The following is a 16,959-nucleotide window of genomic DNA, read 5'->3' on the forward strand; positions in this document are numbered from 1 at the left end:
TTGGCTAAGTGTTTCCTAGGGGAGGCACAAGCTGAGAAAATTGATGCCATGCTCGGCGCAAAGGCTGCGGAGGCTGGCAGCAACTCTGTTTGCACATAGTTCGCAGCTGCAAGCGGAGGTCAGGAAGCGTTTACTACACAACTGCACAAGGAGAAATGACAATGTTTACAGCGTATGTGAGCCGAACTGTCACAAGGCGGCTCAGGAACCAGTAGTTCGACGCCAGCGACCAGGACTTGTATGAAACAATGCGGTTGGGGAAGCAATGGAAGTCGGGAGCATATACGACTGTTACAACTGGTACGTCATGCTTCACTGCATCTTCAACAAATTGCTTGACTTGCTCGAGAAAAGAACCGCACCTGTCGACCGCATCTAACCGATCGAGAGAGCTGTTAGTCATGGCCCCACTATGCGCCGTCGAGGGCAATGGAATTATGCATAGAAGGCAATAGTTTTTTTTCAGGCCTTCGTACAGAGTAAAGGGCTCACAGTCCGACGGTTCATTGCCCTGAAAATTTCGAAAACACCGTTTTTTTCGTCTTTGATGACGTCCATTCCTTTTTTCTCAATGCACCGGGAAAGGTCGAATACTCCTTCAGGGCAGCTCGCTTACCTTCAGTGTGTTTTCTGCGCGGCAATTGACTCCGAAGCGAATGGAGCACAGCAGCGCTCATGCTCTATTCGTCGAGTCTCGCTTTAAGGTGGAAAACCCAAACCCTTGATTAGTGAGTGGCGGCGAGAGCGCGGAAAGCGGTGACAAAGCGCGGTGACATGCATTGGCCGTAGGCTCCGGGTCCGTCTGTTGTCTTCGTCACCCTGCTGCAGCAGCCTTGCGAGCCCTTGACTCCGCCTGCAGTTGAGCCGCCACTCTCGCCTTTTCATCCATAGAGGGCGCGCCGTTATCAGAAGCGACCGTTATCATCCATCGCTTAAGAGAGAAATAGAGCGTGCGTCGGGAACGAGCGCTTGTGCTAAGTAGCGCCCCTAGCGGACTCCATGCAAACCAGAGCTACGGACGGCGATGACGAGAGGGGCGCAAGGCTCCGCCCTAAGGCGCTTCGCCCCAGTATCATAGAACTCCTATAACTGGATCACTTTAATCAATCTTATGGACCGCGCATGCGTCTAAGCAGCATGTCGTGGTATGCTGGGTGAAGGGCGCCGCAATATCGGATGCAGTGGGACAGTTTGCCAGGTAGCCACATCCGTCCGTTTAAGCGCTGCCAACTCGTCCGTGGCAGCTTCAGCAAATGACCGAAACTCCTTCATTAGGAATAAGATCAGAGCCGACTGGCAGCGTTTACGGTGAAACAGCAGGTTATCCTATTTGTATTTACCAGCATGACTCAAGGACATGTACTAGTGAAGTAGCGCCTGGGAGACTTAGGATTGAGCGCAAACACAGGACAAATGGTTACATTCTGTATGATAGTGATCCACCCATGTCTGATAAGTCAAGTAAGGTACATACGGAGGCTCCCATCCTGCTTCAGTGCACGGAACCAGGCGCTTATAGAGAAAAGTATTTCCCATTATTATTCGGCAGCAAATTACACTCGATCATTCAATATTCATAAGCACGGATCATTTCTTAAATATGAAATATTGTTGGCATTTTTAAAAGGTGTGCGCTGTTTTGATGTTATATTTCCAGTGAATACGTATCACGACCTCTTAGCTGAGGCTTTTGCTGCGGTAGCTGCGTTAAGCCTATGTACTAGGTCTAACATCAGCGTGTAGTGCGCACCAACCTAAATCAATCACATGTATAGTATCGATTTACAAGCAGCATAGGTGGTAGAAGTAGTAATAAAAAACATTTCTATTCGTTTACTCATGTAATACCAGAGCGCGGGGGGGGGGGGGCTCTCATAATGTTGGGGCCTATTTTCTGGTGCAATCAGGCTGTTCCGGTCAGTCATCCATCGCTGGGTATCCATGATTGTGCTGGAAAGAGCACCTTCCCACTGTCAGGAGGTTGGCTTGGGTGTTTTAGGTTTGCCAGCTCGTTTGGTGCATTCCCACATGGTCGGTCAAAGTTTTTGTGTCTCCCACAGAAATAACATCAGTATGTTTACTGGGTTTGGTAAAATGTGTGCTTCCAAGCGGACACATCTTCATGGATAAGTTGAGCTTGTGGTGGACGGTAGGTTCTGCAGGATAGTTGTAAATGCTGTAGTACATACGTGTGTGTGTTTGTGTATAAGTGAGTAGTACTGTTGTCGCTTTTTCGTTGTCTTTTGCGGGCTGACCTTCCGGTGGTGCCGGGAAGGTGGGGCTCATATTTCCGCATGAACGCGCTTTTGACCAGGAACACACGCATGTCCAGGTGTCCGAACATGGTAAAGTAGTTACATTGCTTAGTTTCTGTGGCATTATCATTGCCAATGATAATGTAGAAATGTACGCCTTTATTTAGGCATTGTCTAACTAGGTTAACAATAAAAGCATCTTGACATAATCTAAACACACCTTTTGACGTAAAAAAGCATTCAAAACTAGATGTCTCTTAAAACGACGCATTATGTGAAATCCGAGCTACCCTGACTTCCGTCAAACAAAATACAGTCACGTAGGTGACTGCCAGCTGGCCGATGTCCAAAGACAGAATGGGAGACTACGTTGGTAGTAAACTCCGGATTTTAATGGGCGAAATTGAGCCCTTAAGTAAGAGAAGCAAAAGCTCGGGGACGGTGAGCAACCGCATGGCCGAACGGCGGGCGTCAGACTGACCCAGAGCGAAGTTTTTGTTCCGTAGTTATACCGTGCTTGGCCTGAAGTTCCAGAGGCGCGCTGGCGTCTCGAATGAAATGAAGAATTTCAAGTGCGGGCGGCAAAACAGAAATAAAAGCACGTGGAAATACGCATACTATATTGTTATCGGATGTATTCTTGGTCACGAAAATATTTATACGAAGCCAGATTGCATTGGAACATCATTTGAGTGTTTCACAGATCGACGCACCCTCATGCGAGGGGGAAGCACCTTCTCGATTATGACCGGCAGCGGCCGCCACTTCTCACATGCGGCGTTGGTCTTTTGCGAGTCTGCGTTTCCTTTTTAAATCTGGGCGCGTGCCCTTTAAATCCTTTATATGATACCATGTATAAAAAAAATTCGGCAGATCCCACGTACCGTGGGAGTCGATGTAATGCGAAGCATGCGGCGGGTAGGTGACTGTGGCGTAACTTTTTTTACTCAGCGACACGTTACAAAATCACGCTAAAGATATGTTTAAATTTTATACGCACATATATACATGTTGAAGAGCCGCATATGTGTCCCGAGAACGCACGCACGTTTCACGAACTCGTGTACATGTGTGAAGAAGTTCTTGACAGTTCTTGAACAAGGGCATCATCACCGTGATCAGTGAGCACCAGCAGCTGGTCATGACTTGTTATAGGATCCGGTCGTGATCGTGGTGCGAGGGGTCCATGTGTAGTGAAGTATGTGGTATAGTAGAGCTGTTGGAATTCAAGGATGCCTCGGTTCCTACACCTACACTGGTTCATTACGTCACATTTTAGCATAAAAAGCGACACACAGCTCTTGCCTGCTTAGCGTGAACAAGGAACCCATATGGGTCCCGAAACGTCTCTGCGTTTCTCACCTTGACTTGGACAGTGACCGCATCTACATCCTCATGCCTCGGTCATTTCGTCGACAATCGGCTGTCGACAGAGCCGGCGACAAGTAGGAACCTGAAGCCATCCTTCGCGTTGGTGAGGTATAGGCCGTCGAGGCTGGTAGACCTGGATAGTGCTACGTGGTCCAACATCAGTGGATGGTGTTTGTCGTATTCGTAGACTACCTGGGCGTATGTGGCCTAGGTAGCCTAGTCTACAAAGCGGCTGTCACTCAATCTGGCATCATCCTCGGTCAGCATGAGGCCATCGCCCAGCCTCGTAAGAAATGAAGAGGACACTGCGCCGTTCTGGTGGACAAAGTACACTTTACCGTGCGGTGATGTGGATATCATATGTACCTTTCGTTAATGTATTCCTCCGGGGTCGAGCAATGCTTCAACATAGCTTGCTGAATCATAGGAATACAAACGTAATGTTTATTAGACTGCTATAAAAGCGGAGCCAACACTGGAACTACAGACGTTAATCTGATATGACGCCTGTATCGTAAAAGTACTGTACATATCGTAGGAGTATCATGTAGTGTTTATTGCTTTCCTGTAAAATTAGATAGCCAGCACCACAACCACAATTTACGTCGCACCGGTATTATGCCTGCGTAGGCTGTTTTTCCAAACCAGTTTATAGACCTGGCATGGCTCAGTGGTAGAATACCTGATTGCCACGCAGAATGCTTGGGTTCGATTCCTGCAGGGATGCTAATTTTCATTCATTTCATTCGTTGAGTCAACGCTGCCATTGTTGGTTTTCCTTAACGCTCTAGCATTTAAGTTACCAATGTCCGTTCTCGCCGTTCCTGGGTAGATATAAACTGTCTATCACCTGTGGCGCATACCAGTACACCGCGGCCCGTGGTAAACGGGTATGTGTCACACGTGTCTAGTGGAAAGGGTTTGACGACGTACGTGACAGGAGTTTAACGTTTATTCATGTCATGACCCGGCAATCGTATTCGTTAAATCCTCTTACCCTCCCATGCAAATTTTGGTCTTCACCAAGTTAAGGAGGCGATCATGAGAGCACCCAGACGTGGGCGGCTAGATAGATAGATAGATAGATAGATACGTAGATAGAAACGCTCAAAGTGCCAGAGGTTCGCTAAGACATGCTTCGCATTTAAAACGTCTTTCCGGAGTAACTGCATCTGCTGTGTGCCCTATTGCACGGAAACGGTTTCATAGGAGATATAATAGAAGCCACCATCAATACCTAAGTGATTCAGTGCTGTCATCGTGTCCTAAAGTGGCAGCCACAGGTTAGAAAAAAACGCACCTATGCCAGGTATGATGCGCCATATTTTTAATTTATCCAGAGTAAACTACTTCATGAGCTCTCAAAGCGTATGTGTACACTACTCTATAGAAGTGATGTACGTGCAAAAAACTGATTATGCCTGTTTGTGATGTGACAGTAGATAAGGCCAGAAGGGGGGTGCATTCAGTTAGTTATTGGCTATTGATAGTCTCAAAGCAGTAGCTTACCGTATCTCGTGACGCAGTAATTCTGGTGTCGGAGTCGATGACGTTGTGCGTTAGCTATAATCGTGGCGGACACAAGGAATGAAACCAGGGGCTCGACCTGGAATCAATGACGAGCCGTTTTGCGTGACAGGCACGTGGTCTGTCACAAAGCCACGCCAGTGTATGCAAGGGCTTTGGGAAAAGAAACCTATTCCGGCACCATGTATTGCGAGTAGTAGCATTAACACATGTATTATTGCGTGGTACAAGCGCAGAATCTAACCATCATATGAACTACGCGGCTAGTGAGTGTTTTAAGCGCACAGGCACAACTGAACATGGTCACCAGCCACACCATAAAAAAGTGAGCAGCGGACTTGGTGTACCCATTGCCATACGGTACCGTAGTGTACACATCGCTAATTCGAAAAATGACGAGCTTTGGCATAGTGGGCATTTCACTGCTGTCCTTGCAGCTGGAATTCTAGTTAAGCTTAAGATTTTCAACATCACGCGCTAAAACGCCGTGCCATTCGAGTTCCTGAAGGCGATGGCACGTATCAAATGTATCTCTTATGGTAGTCGGACACTTTATGGCCGGTGCATCGAATGCAATCGCACCGATGCCGTTGAATATGCGATGAGCTCTTATCAATGCGGTCATCCAGGCGTTTACGCGTCGACAAAGTGCACGGACGTCCTCGATGTATGATGTATATTGTACGACAAACTGTTTCTTCTTAGCGTACGGCGCCTTTTTAGAAGGGCTGAACGAGCCATCAGAGTAGGAAGAATTTGCCGAAGCTCTGACTTGAAAACATTGTGCTCTCATTGAAAACCTTGTGCTCTCATTGGCCGTGAAGTAGGAGACAAGTCGCGGCTTGTCTCCTACTTCACATCTTCTACCTCGAAGTCCAGCGCACAGGAGCGGAACACGCTGGTGGCCGCTAACCATACAGGGTGGTGAGGCCGCGGTAGCCGGGGCCACTATGCTAGAGATAGTAACGCCGGTGGGCTAGTCTTGCGGTGACTTGAGGAGAGCTTAGTGAGCAGCGTAACCAATAGGCCAGCAAGATCATAAACAGGAGGTCATCGCGGTTGCTCAGCAGGCATGAATGCTCCTCTGGAAAAAAAACACAGCATATACACGGGGTGAATGATGATGAGTGGGGCGAAGTTCCAGAGCGAATCAACGGTAAACCGTGAAACTCTGCCGTGAAATTCGCCCAGTACATCATATAAAGAGTGTGAAACACCGTGTATATATTAAACATCAAACTTTTATTATACTGTTGGTTTACGTGGTTCCTTCATTATCACCGCTTTGTGATCGGTGAAATGCAAGGAAAGTGTCCGCTCCCGATCGAAAGAGAAAACGCGCCAAGAGCGAGCGCGACTCCGAGTGAAAGAGAAAGCGTGCCAAGAGCGACCGCGTTCCCCGCTCGCCCTGTGAGAATTAACGACAAGGCTAGAGGGAAGACACGACGCGCATAGCGTTCCTCTTCGCGTTCCACGACGCGAGGTCGGTAGCATGCCCAACGAAAGCCAATGGAACGCAATCGCGCAAGTGCTGCGGCTTCGCATCACCTCATGGTTCCATTTAGCGTCCCAAAACCAAACATCTTGGTCAAGGTGTGCTTTGCGTTTTCGGTAGAATTTCTTTATTATGTACATTAAGACGAAAAATTGAAAGCTCATTAGTGTATATCGCCCGCAAAGTATGTCTTTTAGTGTGATTTAACTTTCGTACGGCAGGGTCCTCGCCCCGTTGCCGATCGGCGCTTGCCCGTTGTCGATCCACCGCGCCCGTTGGCGATCGGGCGAGGTGGTTACATACACTCTAAGAAAAAAAAGAGTCAAAAGAGGGTCATGGAACCGTGACTCTCTTCGGGCGTCCATGTGACCCCTTTTGGAAGGTAAGGGCAGAGAAAAAGAGTTCGCAGTTCGGAAGGAGTCACTGGACGCTCCTGAAGCGCGTTTCGATTGGCTTCCGTCATGAAAGAGCCACCGTATACGCCATACATATCGCGCGCTTGCCCTTTGGCGCCGTTGTGGCGCGTTGCTCGCCAACGGAGGCGGGGTTGGCGCCGGGGTGGCGCGCCGCTTCTGGCTTCTCTCTCAGTCGTCTCAGTCAGTCTCAGACCCCTTGTCTATTGGAATGCGTTGCGTGCATGGTTGCGTTGATAGTGCGGGTTGCGTGTCTTGAAGTTTCATCAGTTTCATGTTCATGCGCGTTTTCGGTGGTGTTGACGCCGGCACCGCGCACGAAGTGACGCTTGCAGGGCGAAATATTCATGGAGCTGCGGATACGGACAACGGGCGCCAGTTAACGGTGAGTGTACTGCTTTCGTAGGCACTAATTATACAGCTTTAGCTGGGCGTCTGCAGCAGCTCTGCGGAAGCCAGCCATTTCCAACAGCAGCCCGTGTCCGCGGGGCTGTTGCGGATGCCCAACTAAAGCTGTCAGTTAACGAGTTGCCACCGTTATGCGCGTTGCTGTACAAGCTCCCATAAAGTGAGCGATGCAAACAATTATCAAGGGTCATTTCTTGCTGATCGCACGTTGTGTCTGCACTACTGAAGGTGCAAGATGTCGTTTTGAGATGCACTTTAGTCTACTTCATAATAACATTTCTATCGACCTTGAGTGTGCTGCGTGCTTTCGCGCGTGGGTACGTGAAAAAAAAAAACGTCTGCGTGCAGAACGCTCAGACGCACTATATATAATGGTTTTTGTTGGCTTAAAGACGGTAACTTGAGGTGCAGATATAGTACGGTGGCTTCCAGAACGTACGCGGTAGTCATTCAAGTTGGACACGCCTCGCCGGTAAGGCGAAAATGCTAGACTTTCGACGGCCCCCGTTGTTGCGGCCGTCGCCGTGCACTTTTTTCCTTCGTTTCTGTTTGCTGTTGTCATGGTTTGCCAACATCTGCGATGACGCTATAACGGAATCAAGTGAGTGTACGTGATTGTGGGAGGTATGTGTGCTAATTCTAGCATATGACATGTTTGATCTCGACGTAGACGGCGTCCGCACGCGCTGGGTGTCGTTCGGGCCCTCGTACTTGCATGTGCTTATCTGAGTATGGGTTACGTTTGTAAAACATGCGGTCAGTAACCGCTCACGGCGTGCCCCTGACTGCCGGAGGATGTGTTTGGGTGTCGGGGTAAGCCGGCGCAAAACCGTGTTTATTCTGAAACCAAATTTTGAAGCGATTTCTCAGAAAAGAAGTGTTTTCATTCGTGTATAGCCAGTGCCTATTGCGAGACGAGGTTCCGCTGCCTTTTACGTGAAAATTTGTTTTCGTTCCTTCATTGTGTCTATGTGAACCACTTATTTTGTAGGTTTTGCAAACCATTACTGCACTTTCATTTTCTCATCATAATATCACGTTCTGCTTTTCAGATACCGTTTTGCATGGTGCTCACGCTGAACAGGAGCGACAACCTAGCAAGCCACAAGTCTGAGACCTCCAGCCGTCACCACTTTTTGATTTATTCTTAATCATAAGGAATAAAGATTGAAACATGATGCCAATTTCTGCAGTTTATTTTGCACTATATGACACTATGCACATCAGTCACACATTCTAGTTGGCTATGGGAGACCAGCGCTGGATAGGTGGCGCGCCGATAAAATGCGCCTGGTGGGAAGTCGCGGCATAAGTCCGCCGCTCGATCAGAGGACATTTGTTGCAGCTCGCATATGTTTCGGCTGTGCGCGTCGTTTCGCTTCGGTTCAAGCTTCTGAGAGAGAGAAAATAAAACATTAACAAGCTTCTGCAAATACTCATTCAGCTAGCGCCATCAAGCGAAAGAATACTGAAGAAAATTTGCAAAGCTTTATATATTTTTCGCAGTGTGCCGCGGCGAGCGCGCCTGCGTAAACCCGCGTGCGTTGTTCCCGGGTTCGCGGTCCCATGCTTGTTAAAGTTGTCTGCAGCTATGGCGCCAGTTGTGCTCCGCTATGGTTTTAGTAAAATAACATGGCCTGAGGAACACTTCTGCAGAAAGGCACTTGAAAACGGGGCGAAGCTGTGAAAGGCGAAATACGTGTATGATGTGGAAGAGACGGTGTCTTGCCGTGACAGCGATTCTAAAGTTGCAGCGAAATGCCAATCGCAAGTACACCAAGCCAGCTACGATGTCACACTTCAGGTAAGTGAGCATTTGATGCTAGCTCGGTTATTACCACGTGTTCCTGTCTTGTTTCTTTACGGCGCGTGTAGTTGTGTAAAATAAGCGCGACGCTGTATGCAGTAAATCGCACAGTTGGTTTAATCGTACAGCGAGCTGACTTCCGTGCGTGATCGCAGCGTTGGCACTACATGTTTTCATTTCGAACGAAGACGTGTGCACGTTTACTTAATGCAGTTTTTATGTGTTCGCCACTAGCTGTCGTCTCAGCGCCTGATAAGTGGGGCCACCTGTTCATGCAAGGCCGGCAGCGACGGCGCCTGCAAGCACGTCGCAGCGGTAGCAGTCGAGCTCAATAACTTAGCCGATGCGACGTCGTCAACTGACGTGCCTCAAGTGCTCATATAGCTGGCCGTCTTCACTGGTGTATAAAACAATGAAACACACGAAATTCGTTTTAGACCCCAGCTCGACGCCGCCAGAGAGGACCGAACTTGCCCCGCTCGCCTGACAGCCTGTATCCAACGTTGCCTCCGTTCTTGCTCGTATGGTGTCGCAGGAAAGACGTAGAAAGATATATCACCTCTCATTCCTACGCAGTTATGACACTTATATACGCTGCAGTACCGTCGGCCTCCTTTTTTTTTGTTCGGCGTTCAGTGCCCGCACCGCCTTCGCTAGTAGCCATCCTTGTGCGTGTCGTCCGCGGGAGCGGCTGAGAAGTGCGCGCTTTGACCGCCAGGGGGGCTCGGAAACTCCAGAGCTGGTTCCCTATACTCAGAGGAGCTTGTAAATGAGGAGTACCCAAGCTTCTTAATTGGAAATCAAATACCATCTTTTCCGCTTTCTATATAACTTTGCTGGAAAATATGTGTTGTTTTGACGAGTTTTACTAAAATAATGCTAAAACTGAACTATTCTCTTTTTGCAGTCGCTGGGCAGAACGGCAAGTATTATTGGACATGCTTAAAATGAATACTCCACTATTTTAAACAGTAGTCGCGCAAAAGTAGAGCAAGGGTCAAATGAGTAGCTTAAAATACTCGTGGAGTCGCTTGACGCTTCGGTGTGGGTCACTTGACCCCCGTAGGAGTGTTACCGGCAAGAGTCGTCTGACTCCCTATAAGTGGTAACGTTATCCTTCGGATGCGAGTCTTTCCACTCTTCCTAGAGGGTCAGGGGACTCTCCTAGAGCGAGCCGACCCTGACCCACCAAGAGAGTCACCGTGACTATTTAAAGAGAGTCCTATACGTGGCAAGTCAGAACTCTCCGAAAAGAGTCACGCATACTCTTTTTTTTCTTAGAGTGTACTACTACTACGGAGGGAACGACCCACACCCTAAGGAGCTTCGCCCCTAAAAACAGGACGGAATGAAGCAAAACAAGACTGAGAAGGACAGAGCTTGGTATTCTGCTCAGTCGGGTGACCGCCCCTAAGCGTTCTGTGACGTAAAGGTAAAGCCTTCGCGATAGCATTTATGTTCGTCGTCTAACGCCTAGCATTATGACAGATCGAACACCCTGAGAAGCCAAAGCAAGATGGTGCTGAAGCGTTCGAAGCTGCCCGTGCACTGCTCGTTACTTCGCAATTTCTCCTCGCATCATTCACGTTGCTCGGTTTTCCAATTGGTGTACATGTGGCTCTACCTACCAGTCTTTAGTTACAAGACGTCTTTATTAGCTATTCCCTGATTTTTTATTGTTGTGCGTTTTGCTGTCGTGTCTGGTTTTCCTCTTCATAATTTGATGATCTGAACCAGCAAACAGCTTCATCAGTTTCGCGGGGCCTTTATCGCTTACCGACAAGTGTTCTCTTAAAGATTTGTTTTTACATTAGGCACAAGCTGGTGATTTTCACAGGATTCTAGAGAAGGATTTAATTAGCTCTAATTATCTGGACCACATAAATGTGTTAGTATTGCTGATGCCGTCACTCATGATATTCCAAATCTTCACTACGAACTTTTCCACGCGATAATAGAGGTCATTGCGCTGCGCGTTAATTTATAGAAAATGCGTCTTGAATGTATTCCAGGAAATGTATTCCCGCAAAAATAAAGAGCATGAAACGTCGCTTCTGGGTAATGAGGAAAATCGAGCAAATAAAGTTCAAAATAAAACCTTTCTTATTTGCACTTTCACTTCCTGGAGTAAATGATTCATCATACAGCGCTAAAGGCCACTTCTTTTATTGGTGCTTCGAGAGTTTTAACAAGAGCTCTCGTCGAAGTTTGAATGCTTATCACGGAATATCTAGCTTCCTCGTCTTTCAGTAGTGTTTGTTTGCACACCTGAACTGAATGAATATACATAGATTCTCTGCAGGCAGTGAATATACGGATCACGCCCCCAATTCTGCTGCAGTTTTTTTTTCAGTGAAAATAGTGAATTTTCAATGAAAATGAATTTTTCAATGAAAATATAAATTTCGGGAATAGTGCCTGCAGAGAATTACGATGAAAAGTTCAACACGGTTTTAGGGAATGCTTGTCGGCTGTTGCTCAAGCTAGTACCACCTACCATGACGCCGCATTTTCACTCCAAACACTAGATAAATAAACCCATCTTTTTAGAGTAGGCTAGTCACTTCTACAAACTCCCTTTGTGTACACCCGCCATCAAAAGTTTACGGAACGGTGGCTCCACTGAAAATGCGTATTTCTGCTCCGTTGGTGCACTGCGCTACCAACCTAACGGGTAGATATATAGGTCGTAGGCACTATTAAGGCTGGAACATTTTTTGGGGGGGTGTGTTCTCAGACAAAGCGGTAATATAACTTTCTCAAGAAGTTCGCGTTCCCCAAGCTTTCCGGGGCGGGGGTACACTCCGTAGAAATGATGCGGTATGTTTCACATCTATTAAGAGCCGACATGGAAGTCAACATGTATATGCCCCAGATATTAAGACGAAAGCCTTAATATCTGAGGACGCGGTGTCCGACCGCGTCCCTCCCTAGCATGGTGCCAGCTGGTGACCTCTCCCCTCACAATCTCTCAGCAATCACGTGATGGTACAGCGAATGCATGGCAGCACACACACTCACAAACATACAGATATATATATATATATATATATATATATATATATATATATATATATATATATATTATATATATATATATATATATATATATATATATATATATATATATATATATATATATATTTAAGACTGTATAAAACTGAGCACCAACAAACTACCCTCATTCCTGATGAAGGCCAGACTCTGGCTGAAACGTCGAAATAAACAACGTTGTGACTTCTCACGGAGGATCTACTTGACTACTTGCAACGCTACGGCCACTCCACCACCATGCCTGTGTATATATATATATATATATTATAAAGAGGTACCGCTGGGAGGGCGGCGGTTTTGGCGTATCGCTTTAGATGGTCAGCAGCGACGATGTCCCAGCGGTCACCAGCCGAAGTCAGAGGAAGTGGTGCCCGCGCGCCCAAACGGACGGTTAGGGCAATTTATGGTTGTTCACCTGCTGGCGACACGTGCGTTGCAGGTTTTTGGCGTTGGGTTCTTCTGCAACTTCTGCACGTAGCGGTACATCCCTCCGCCAGAAGTATCGTTGTCGATTGCTGTGGTAATTTTTGGAGACCCCAAAGTGCGCGCATTGCGGGTCAGAGTGGAAGGCCTCGCATTTTTCAGAACGCAGACTGCGGGGTATCACTAGTAGCCACTGGCGGCCGTCGGCGTCGTAATTGCGTCGGCGCAGTAGGTCGTCGCGAACGGCGAATTGGTGGGCTTGACGACGAAACGCGCGAGTGGATGGTGTTGCGGAGGGATCAGTGAGCAAGTCGATCAGTGAGGTAATCCATTTATTCTTGCGCTGTTCGGTAGCGATGGTGTGAACATCGATTGAAGCAACAGTGTATGTGAGATACTGAGCAGGGGGCATTGTCGTCAGGCAAGGGAGAACGCGAGAGGGCGTCGGCGTCAGCATGCTGCCGTCCGTTGCGGTACAGCACGCGGATGTCGTAGTCTTGCAGGCGAAGTGCCCAGTGGGCGAGATGGCCTGAGGGATCCTTGAGGGACGACAGCCAGCATCGTGCATGATGGTCGGTGACGACATCGAATGGGCGACCATACAAATAAGGTCGAAACTTTGTAAGGGCCCAGATGATCGCCAGGCACTCTTTTTCCGTGACCGTGTAATTGGTCTCGGCTCTGGTAAGCGTACGGCTTGCGTATGCCACGACATACTCGGGGGATCCTGGTTTGCGCTGCGCAAGGAGAGCACCGAGGCCTACACCACTGGCATCCGTGTGTACCTCCGCTGGGGCCGTAGGATCGTAGTGGCGTAGTATGGGAGGAGACGTCAACAAACAACGCGTCGTCACACTCGGACGACCACGAACTTAGGGGTCCGTTACCTCCAAGGAGCTTCGTCAGCGGCGATATGATGGTGGTAAAGTTTCGTATGAACCGTCGAAAGTACGAACACAGTCCTACGAAACTGCCCAGTTCTTTGACGGACGTAGGTTTGGGAAATTCGGCCACGGCCCGAAGCTTGGTCGTATCGGGAAGGATTCCGTCCTTGGACACGACGTTGCCGAGGATTGTCAGCTGCCGTGCTGCAAATCGGCACTTCTTCAGATTTGCCGAGCGCAAATCAAGAGATGAAAAGAATTCGGCTCCTTGAAGGCTGTCACTCGCGTCGTCGATTCGCGGCAGCCGATAGACATCCTTGCGAGTGATCTTGTGGAGCCGTCGGTAGTCCACACAGAACCGCACGGAACCGTCCTTCTTCGCAACGAGGACAACGGGAGACGCCCATGGGCTGTCCGAGGGCCGAATCACGTCGCGTCGAAGCATATCGTCGACTTGCTCATTAATGACCCGACGTTCTGCGGGAGACACGGGATAAGGACGCTGCCACAGTGGTGGTTGGGCGCCAGTGTCGATACGATGCGTAACAACGGAGGTGCGGCCGAGAGAAGTTTGCCCGACATCGAAAGAAGAACGAAATTCTTCCAGAAGGCACAGAAGTTGGGAACGCTGGACCGATGTGAGGTTGTCAGCAATGGATGACCTGAACACATCATCATCAGCCTGTCTACGCCCACTGCAGGGCAAAGGCCTCTCCCATGTTCCGCCAATCAACCCGGGCCTGTGTTTTCTGCTGCCACGTTATACCTACAAACTTCTTAATCTCATCTACCCACCTAATTTTCTGTCTCCCCCTCACGCGTTTGCTATCTCTTGGAATCCAGTCATGGAACGAACGGGAGTTAGGGATATCATAGTTGAAATTAGGAAGAAGAAATGGATATGGGCCGGGCACGTAGCACGTCGGCGGGATAACCGGTGGTCATTAAGGGTAACTGAACACATCAGCAGGTGACGAATCGGACGTGGAAACAGCACTGAGCGTACGGGAACTGGGACAGTGCGTGTCGTCAGGTGCGTCCATAACTTGTGCGTCTTCCAGGTTTTCCACTCTGCCGAGACATTCCCCTCGCACCAACGTAACAATGAACGGGGATGGGTTGAACACAAAATATTACACGATTTCCCGCTAAAAGGGACCATGAGGCGATGCGAAGCCGGTGCACTTGCACGGTCGCGCTCCGTTGGCGTTCTTTGGGCATGCTACCGACCTCGCGTCGTGGAACGCGAAGAGGAACGCTACGCGCGTCTTGTCTTCCCTCTAGCCTGGCCGTTAATTCTCACAGGGCGAGCGGGGGACGCAGTCGGCAGGCATGCGAGAGGGGGGCAGTGTAGGAGAGGAGAGAGAGGGGGAGGATACGCGCATACGGTGGTGCTCATCGCGGCGTTGCGCAGGAGAGAATTTCGGGATGTCTAGCCCGCGTTTCAGAGGAAGAGTGGAAAGGGGGAGGGGAGAAGGAAAGTGGAGAGGGAAGATGGAGAGAGGGAAAGGGGAGAGAGGAAGGGGGAAAGGGGAAGGGGGATGGTAGAGGGGAAGGGGAGAGGGTATGCGCATGCGCAGTAAGGGTGGTCACGCCGTACACCACCACCACCACCACCACCGGATTGAACTCCGCCATAAGATACTTCGCATCTAAAATATCCGTGTCGCCCTGAGTGATTTCCACGGTCACAAATGGCACCAGCAAGCATTTCCTATTGAAAACGCGGTCACATGGAGAAAGGAGTGCAACGGCGTCGCAGAGACCGGTGCAATAGACTGAGACAGCCGTTGACGAATTTGCAGGAATTGTGATGTCGTCTTTGACGAATACCTTGGTCGCAGCCGGTGAACTGTCTGCGAGCGTGAAATGTGAGAATGGTGAGAGCACTTTTCGTAGCAGGTGGCTTAGTTTAGCGTCCATAGCGGATACGGCGGCTCCAGTATCGATAAGGGCAAATGCGCGAACACCGTCCACAAAAGCGCCTATCACGTTCGACGGGCTTCGCTGAGGGCTTTCGCAGTTCGACAGAGTCGCAGCCCTTGCCTCCTGGACTGCGACGACTAGTTTTCCTGGTCGCGTGGGACCGGACGTGGCCGCATCGGCGACAGCGAGCGGCGTCGTGGTGACGGTGAACGACGGGTAGATGCAGCTGGGCGAGACGTCGGCGACGGAGGCGTAGGTGGGTCGTAATATGGGCGGTTCGACTGGCTAGTGGCAGGCGACACGTCTCTAGGCGGCGGCACGCGGTTGCAATAGCGCGCCACGTGGCCGGCGTAACCGCATGCGAAGCATATGGGGCGGTTGTCAGGTGTGCGCCATCGGTTCGCTGGGGCAGGGCCCGCGCATGGTGCAGGACCCGCCCATGGTGCAGGACGGGATTGACGGGGCGGCAACTAATAGGACTGCATGGTGGGCTGCAGTCGTGGCCTGTGCGTGACGTCGGCGTAGGTGAACGGTACATCCGCTTCGAAAGAGTGTGGTCGAGCAGAGGCTTTGGCGTAAATGTGTGGGGCATCGGTCCTCGCGCACGAAGGTCTTGATCTCTGCGAGCAACGCGGAGTTGTCGGGTATGGTCGACAAGCCAGCGAGCTCGGCGTTGCGTGATGGAGAGCGACGGGTCATCGATCGCTGCCGGCGCAGCTCCTCATAGCTTTGGCAGAGCGTTATGACCTCTGCCACTGTGCTGGGGTTCTTGGCGAGCAGCATGGTGAAAGCGTTGTCATTGATGCCTTTCATGATGTGCCTGATCTCGTCACACTCGGACATGGTGGCGTCGGCTTTCTTACAGAAATCGAGGACGTCTTCAATGTAACTGGTGAATGATACGCCGGCCTACTGAGCGCGTTCACGTGAGCGCTGTTCGGCCTGCAGCTTACGAACGGCAGGGCGGCCAAACACGTGGATAATGGCGGTCTTGAAGTCGGACCACGTCGTAAAGTCGGATGCGTGGCTGTTGTACCACAGGCCCGCCACACCCGCGACGTAGAAAACCAGGTTAGTCATTTTTCTTGCCTTGTCCCATTTATTGGGGACACTCACGCGGTCGTAAATCGCGAGCCAGTCCTTCACGTCGGTACCATCGGCGCCAGTGAAGACGGGAGGGTCGGGAATACGAGGGACACCAGGACATGAGGTCGGTGCGGGCGGGGGCGTTTGCTGGGAGGCGTCTTGAGGCATGGTAGGCGGAAGGGTACGGGATCGAAGAGCCAGGGGTATCGAATGAGGGCCGAAGTTGTTGTGAAGGCCCATCACTCTCCACCAAATTATAAAGAGGTTTATTAGCGGCGACGACACTCGACGATATAGCGATAGTCAAGGC

Source organism: Rhipicephalus sanguineus, chromosome 11 (assembly GCF_013339695.2).
Source record: "Rhipicephalus sanguineus isolate Rsan-2018 chromosome 11, BIME_Rsan_1.4, whole genome shotgun sequence".
In the NCBI taxonomy this organism is placed as follows: Eukaryota; Metazoa; Arthropoda; class Arachnida; order Ixodida; family Ixodidae; genus Rhipicephalus; species Rhipicephalus sanguineus.